Below are 8,251 nucleotides of genomic sequence, written 5' to 3'. Positions count from 1 at the left end.
ATGATATCCACGTACATCACACCGGATCACTGAAATTGGGACACTATTCTACCATACATAACATTCGCCTATAATACAGCAGTACAGCGGACTACCGGTTACTCTCCGTTTCTCATCGTTTTTTGCCGTCCTCCCACTACAATGCTCGACACTTCCGTCTTCTCTACGTCCGACTACTCCTCATCAGTACCAGCCCAGTTCTTATCCCGTGTGGCCAGATGCCGTCGTCTTGCCCGCCTCAACACAGAAGCGCGCCAGGAAGACCGCAAGAGTCGCTATGATTCTACGCATCGTGCGGTCTCTTTTCGTCCCGGTGACGAAGTCCTGCTTTACACACCACTGCGCGCCCCGGGCCTTAGTGATAAATTTCAGCGTCGCTATCTTGGTCCCTACAAGATCATAAACCAAACTTCCCCCTTGAACTACCAAGTCACACCTGGTGATCCCCCAGCCGATCGACGCCGCCGTGGAACTGAAATTGTTCATGTCTCCCGCTTGAAGCCGTTTGTGCGCCGCGGTGCATCGGTTGGTTAGGAGCGGCCAGGCTGGCCGCTTCCGACCCCCCGGGAAGATTGTGTGAGCTTTCCACGGATCTTCTTTATTTGTACATACCGTAATCTTCTTCTTTCTTTTGTACATACCATCGTCATCGTCCCGCGGCGCCGGCTCCAGCACGCGCCTGGTTTCACCATCAGATTAAAACGCTGACACGGCGTACCTTGCCTTGCCGTCACGACTTTGGCGTCTCGACCTGGCCTTCTTTTACAATATGTACTTTTCAATTTTTCAACCGTATTGAGACACCCCTTTTGGGACCTTTAAGGCAATAAAATGGAATGAAATGAATATATACCGCTTGGGATAACAGTTTGCCTAAATCTCTAGCCACTATACGGTCCGATACGACCAGGAGGCATTTTCTCCATACTTTGGGGGCAGAGCTAAAAGGCGGGGGATGTGGCCCACGTTGTTGTTTGCGGTGGAGCAAAACTGCTTACCGCCTATGTTTCCGTCTAGTTCACTGTCCAGATGACGATGTTTGAGAAAGACGACAAAAGGTTTTCAAGAAGGACAAGGAAAAATCTTTTCTACGAACGCATTTTTATGATTACTAATGCCTGTGCTAAACAATACAAGAGAGCACAACACATTGATTTCTCATGATATGCCACGCATTCAAATTTTATTTGTTATTTTTAAACAGCCGCCAGCAAGTTGCCTATCAGGGCGATCGTATAGCGCATAAAACGATCTGTACTCTTTGTTCATGCTTGGTGTCGCGAAACGTCGTTTTACCATTTTTATTGTAGCGTGATATGCACTGAGATTAGTCTCGAATGACTGCAGGCAAGCAAAACACCTTCTATATTATTTTGGACCTTTCCAGTCACCCTTAGCAGGTCTATTCGATGTTTCTGCGCCAACGTTAAACAGCACTGCCGAACGCAACGGGCTTTCTTAGTTACGCGACCAACAGCACGTTTGCTGCTATCGCCGCAGCCGAGTTGCTTAGTTTGTTTGCGAGCGAAAGTCAGCCCAATAAACACTTGATTTTAGCACCTGTCTTCTTTTTTGGGCTCATGGTCTTGTCACTACCACATGACATTTGGTGGTGGTTGCGCTGAACCGTGTCAACGTGGACTGCTCCCATAGATCTTCTCCTTCTAGGGATGATCTGCTACTCCCGGGGTCTTCTTGCAGCTCCGGCAGACCCCCCGCCCCCATCTTTCAAGGATTGTCCAATGAAGATGCGTAATACTGGGTGCACCTCTTTAACCACGGGAGAAGATTCAGCGCGTGGAACAACTCTGAAACGCTGAGGTAGGTAACTTCGCTCTTCAGGACCCTGCGAAATTCTGGTTTGAAAACCACGAGATTTTTGACGGCATTGGATGTATTCAAGCAGAAGCTCTTGAAGACTCACCACCGTATTCATGAAAAGAAAAGCACGGGAGCTTCTTCAATAAAGTACCCAACTCGCCAATGAACCGGTCATAATATATGTTCAGGAAATGAGGTGCGTCTTTCGCCGCACCGAATCTAATATGACCGAAGTGATCAAAATAAAATTGCTGATGCGAGGCGTTAACGGGGCGCATTTTGGTGGCTTCGTCAGAGATCAGCAGAAAACTGTGACAGAATTTGAAATGGAAGCATCCACTATCGAGGGGACTATGGGAGGACTATGAACGCTCGCATGCTCCAGTGCAGTCGACCTCTTGAAGCAGTGTTATCCCCTACAAATGCTCATGTGCATGCGAAGACAGCCCACGGGACATTATTCGTGAGGTGGTCCGAGAACTGCGCTGGCTGCTGCCGCCACCACAACAGCCCCAAGTAGCGACGCCCCAAGTAGCGACAACATCCTTCACGGAGAAGTACAGCAGGCGTTTGGTGTAACGCCGCCACCAACGACCACTGCTCAAGGACCACGGGCCGTAACCTATGGCGCCGTATTACATCTTCCTGCAGTCTGGAATGACCCTCCAAGAGCCCGTCGATGCGGACAGGCTAATCCTGGATGCCATCCCATCTCGCCTGCCCGCCAATCTTATGAACGACCCATGAAGTGTGACGTCTGAATGTCTCCGAACGACCACCCACTATGCTTCCACTGCGGTGAGGCCAACAACATTCTGCGCCTCTGGCTATAAAATCGCGTCGGCACGCATATCTTAACCACTGATTCCCCACGTGGCCATCCTGGCGAACGGCCACAGCACATCGACGACTACCTGCACAGCGCAGAGTAGGCGTTATCAACCGGCCAGTCGCGTTCCCCATCGCAGTTAAGCGCACGGTTCACGTAGCCGGGCCGCAGTGACGAGCGAGTAAGGTCCCCTAACTCTCATAGGGGAAAGTAAAGACAGCAGCCTTTGGAGGCGAGGTTGTTACACGGCAGGCTAACGAAGGCCCTCCGTCGCTGACGACGAGTGGCGACGCCGCAACGTTGATACCGCCACCGAGCACAGCGAGAACATCCACGACAACACGACCAGACTCCAAGCAGACACCGCCACCCAGCGAAGTGACAACAGTGTTCCTCGCCGGCGACCTAGATCGGACACCAAGGCCCACACTCAATGCAAGGACGCGAGAAAGCGACCTTGAAGCTGCTTTTGACGGTCGCACATTTACTGCCCTATAGACACAGAGGCGACTATTCTGTTGTCAGCGCACCGTTCGCCACCGAACGCAAGAATGTAGTTGCTTGGGATGGCCCGCAATGCAAGCACGCGAACAAGCGACTTTGAAGCTTCTGTCGATGGTCGCACAGTTACTGCCCTAGTAGACACTGGAGCCGACTGTTCTGTTTTAAGTTCTGTTTGCAGAACGCAAGAAAGAAGTAATTGCTTGGGATGGCCCGCTGATCCGCACGGCTGGTGGTAACCTTATTACGCCGTCGGGACGATGCGTGGTGAGAGTAACCGTAATTTGGCGCACTTGCCCTACTAGCTTCGTGATCCTACTATAGTGCTCACGTAACGTGAGTTTGGGTACAGATTTTCTGATCTACATTGGGCGATCATATAACTTCGCTCGAAGTTGATCAAGCTTTCGACGCACAACGCCATACCTGTTGAGGTACCTTCAAAGCATCCCATTGCTCTGAACATCCTTAATGAATAATTGAGCCTGCTGCCCCGATCTAGCGTCGTCGTATTCGTAGGTACTGGAGACATCAAAACCACAGAAGGTGTCGTCGAAGGAAGCATCCAGCTACTCTTGGATGGTGGACCGGGAATCGCAAGGGGCATCACCCATTTCCGGCATTGACAAGCTGGTCATTAACTTCACAGAATACCGGCATCTTAATAAGGGCACGACGATTGCACCAGACATTGGTGACGTCTTCGCCTCACCGACCAACCGGGATATGATGTACCTAACCAACGTAATCCACAAACGTTCGGCATCAATCCAGCGCTAAGCTGAAGCAGACAAGACCAGGCACGCATCCTTCCAAAGAGCTACATCCAGTATCGAAGGTGCGACAAACGTTCCTTATTCTTTGCCAAGCACCGCATACAACGGACAAAAACGCCCGGCCTCTGCGCCAAATACCATACCGTGTATCGCAGCGAGAACCCCCACAGAACAATTCGGTGAAAATGTTCGTGGCGATGTCATTCAGCTATCAAAAAGCCACTGGGCGCGACCAGTCATTTTGGTGAAGAAGACGGCGTACTTCGCTTCTGCGTCGATTATCGCCGCTTGAATAATGTAACGAAGAAGGATGTCTACCCCGCATAGACGGCACAGTGCATCGGCTCTCAAGATATTTCTCATCGATGTCCCTAAGGACGTCTACTGCCAAATAGAGATCGACGCTCTTCGATTTCAAGGTGATGCCATTTAGCCTTTGCTCTGCACCAGCGACATTCCAGCGAATAATGGATACTTTACTGGCTAGCGTGAAGGGGTAGATCTGTTTGGTACACCTAGATGGCGTCGTTGTTTTCTCATATAACTTTGAAGACCACCTGAAAAGACTTTGGAAAGTGCTGGAGGCCGTAAGTTTGTCAGGGCTAACGCTAAAATCAGAAAAAGTACAGGGCATCTTAAGGTATCTCATAAGAGGTGAATGGCGAAAGCTTACTCTTCCTCGTCTTATCAATCGCATTTCTCTTGCCTCATCTCTGTGCCCATGTCTCTTTCTCTTGTCTCTCATTTCAGTCATTAATGAGCAGTTTTAGTCATTCCTAATCAAATGTATTTGTTACGAGTCGTCGTTAGACATATTAGCCATTTGTAGTATTTTAAAGTCATTAGTAGTCATTTTAGTGATTGCTGCTAATTAATTTCAATCAAATCAAATTTTTTTCCCATTTTGGTACAAATGATGGCGGGAGCCAGGGGTAAAAGCTGCCGTTTGACAGCTTGACAAAGCCACGCCCCCCCCCCCCTTTTGGCCACACTACAGTAGTCAGGCATATGGATAAAAAAGTACATGTCATGTGATTTTGAACGCAAGATAAAGAAATAGTGTGATAATAAAGCTCTCGTCAGTTTACACTTATCAACGTACGAACAAGTACACAATGAAAACAAGCAGAACGAACCTTGTACTTATGGCCATAAAAAGCAGGTTAATTCAGCGACAAACAAAATCGTTATATTATATGCAGAAAGTACTTAAGTTCCGGCGTGTAGCACTGTGAAGCAAAATGTTGCTTCGTGCTAAGTTGTTAAGAGGTCGGAGTACTGTATTTGCTAATGTCTGCTCCCCAAACGAAGTTCTGTAAGTTTTTACACTCCACTGCTCAATATTTCTTGTATAATGACTCGTTCTTTAGCTGTGCTAATTTCGAGAGGAAAGATGCGTTATTTGAGACTTCGTCTTTTATAATCTTAATCATAAAACTTAGTGTTTGGATGTATACTGTATTTTAAGAAAAAAGTTCTCGTGTGCTAAGTTAGCGAAACATTTTCAACGATCCTTAAGAATTTGTTCTGTAACATATGTAGCCTCTGAAGATTTCCTGCCGTTGTACCCCATGTTAAATGGCAACAGTTGAGGCAAGACTGAAACAATGAATTGTACAACATCAGTATTATATTTCGTGATAATACCGCACAGTTTCTGTATAGAAGGCAAATATGTGAGCATTTAGGTCATTCTGTGACATATTTTCAATAAATATTACGCCTATCGTTTCAAATGAAGGTACGATTTCTAAAGGCAGAGGCTGTAGGAATATATTCTTGGTAATAAAAACTTATTAGTTTTTTTCCTTTGAAAACAAGGGGTTTTGTCTTAGTTGCGTTAATCCGTAACAAGTTGTTACTCCAGTGTTCTATTTGCTAAACGTATTGTTTGTGGTATCTAGCAGTTCCGATATGCTGGGGTCGTCAGCACAGATAATAAATTTGACGAATGGAGCGGCGTGCACGATATAATTGATATATGTATATATATATAATAAAGAGAAAGGGATATAAGATTACTATAGCATATTTAGTAATTTCTAATCAATTGTAGTCGTTAAATGTCATCTTCAGACATATTGGTCATTTGTAGTCAATATAAGTCTTTAAAAGTTCTTACTAGTCAGGTTTAGACACATGGGGTTTAACGCCCCAAACCTACACGGGCTGTGGAGACGCTTTTAGTCACTGCTACTCATTACTAAGCATTTTCAGTCATTGTATTCGTTAAAAGCCGTCGTTAGACATGTTGGTCATTACAAGTCATTACAACTCATAATTAGCCATTTTAGTCATTAGAGTAGTCATTAGTAGTCGTTAGTAGCATTACTAGCATTTTCAGTCATTTGTTCTCAATTGTAGTTGTTATTGTAGTTGCCGTTATAGATACTGGTAATTTGTAGTCATTAGTAGTGATTACTACTCATTAAAAGCATATTTAGTCATTATAATCAATTGTAGTTACTACTGGTCATCGTTAGACATATTGATAATTACAAGTCATTACAATTCATTAGTAGTCATTTTATTCATTACTACTCAATTCTAAGCATTTCAGTAATTCCAGTAAATTGTAGTCATTACAATTCGTCTAGACATACGGCTTATTACAAGTCATTTGCCAATATTGATCATTATTAGCCCTATATACTCTAGCAGTCTTCTTTATAAGCTATGTTAATCACTACCAATCATTTTCTGCCTTCATACGGCGGAAATTTCCTGATCCGGCGGTAACATCCAGCCGACGCACCATGAGCCTAGAAAGGTGTAGGAATATATTTTTATCTGCCAGCTGGGATTGCCCATTTTCACAGCCGGCTGACAAAAAAGCTGCGCGCGTACTATGAGCAAGTTTTGCGCATCACCGAACTTTGGCCCAGCTTACAAATGCTGCCGTGCCTTTAAAGTGAAAACCACCACAAGCACTAGCTTTTGAGGAACTCGGGTGCCGCTTACAGTCTTCTCCTCGGGCACTTTGGCGAAAAAGTCAAGAAAGGAATTCATACTTCGAAAAAGTTCGCAGGGGTCAAGTGGATGCAGCTAGCACAGGACAGGATTAGTTGGAGGGATATGGGAGAGGCCTTCGCCCTGCAGTAGGTATAACCCTGCTGATGATGATGCTGACTAACGCTGGCAGCGGGGACCTAGGCGCCATTCTCGTTCACAGAACTGACGGACAGGAAAACGTTATCGCTTACTCTAGCCGTTCTCTGTCGAAAGCCGAAACGAATTACTCAACGACTGAGAAGGAGTGCCTCGTGATCATCTTTACCACTTCGGTGTTCTGTCCATACTTATACGCTCGACCATTCAAGGTAGTAAGCAGTCACCACGCGCTCGGCTGGCAGGCAAATTCGAAAGAGCCTTGTGGCCGCCTTGCCCGATGGAGCTTACATCTTCAAGAATTTGACAAGAATTTGGCCTTAAGCATTCCGACACAGAGTGCTTATCTGGAATCCCATTGGTTCTCCACCCCTCTAAAAAAATGAACGGCCACAAGGCTGTCTTGGGGCCAGCAAGCGCTAGCAGTTTTTCATAACAGCAGCACTCGGACCCTGAGTAGCAAACTCTGTGGTCGATTACCTTTAAGGAAAAACCACGTGTCCTCCTGCTGTGTTCAGACGTCAGTTATCGTCCTTCGCATTACTCAATGACATCCTCGTGAAGAACTTTGCATCCAGCAGGACCGCACATCTTGTTCTGCCCGCAAACATTAGAGAGTAAAACCTACAGGGCTCCGCGATGAGCTAACCACAGGGCTTCTTGGGCTTGCAAACGCGTTGCACCAAATCTGCGAGAAGTATTATTGGCCGTGTTTAGCCGGCGACATCGCCCATTACGTCAAAACCATCCGCTAGTGTCAGCGATGCAAGGCACCACCCATGAGACCTGCTCGCCTCATTCATGGCAGGCAAATTCGAAAGAGCTTTGTGGCCGCCTTGCCCGATGGAGCTTACATCTTCAAGAATTTGACATGAGGCCTGCTGCCACGGCCAACGAAGCCCTTTGAACAATTACGGATGGACCTCCTCGGCCCCTTCCCGACTTTATGAACCAGCAACAAGTGGGTAATTGTGGCCACCGGTTACATGACACGCTACGCCAAAGCAAAAGCCCTGCGTGATGATACCACAGAAAAGTTGCGAAGTTCGTCGAAAGAATTGTTCTGCGACGTGGCGCTCCTTAGGCGCTCATCACGGACAGAGAAACTGCGTTTACGGCGGAGCTCGCGCAGGCTGTCAGAATTACAGTCAAACAAGCCACCGGATGACAACTTCATATCATCGGCAGACGAATGGACTTACAAAACGTCTTAAAA

This window comes from Amblyomma maculatum, chromosome 3, assembly GCF_055883805.1.
Source record: "Amblyomma maculatum isolate TAMU_Amacu chromosome 3, ASM5588380v1, whole genome shotgun sequence".
Taxonomy (NCBI): Eukaryota; Metazoa; Arthropoda; class Arachnida; order Ixodida; family Ixodidae; genus Amblyomma; species Amblyomma maculatum.
This window is presented reverse-complemented; position numbering follows the sequence as displayed.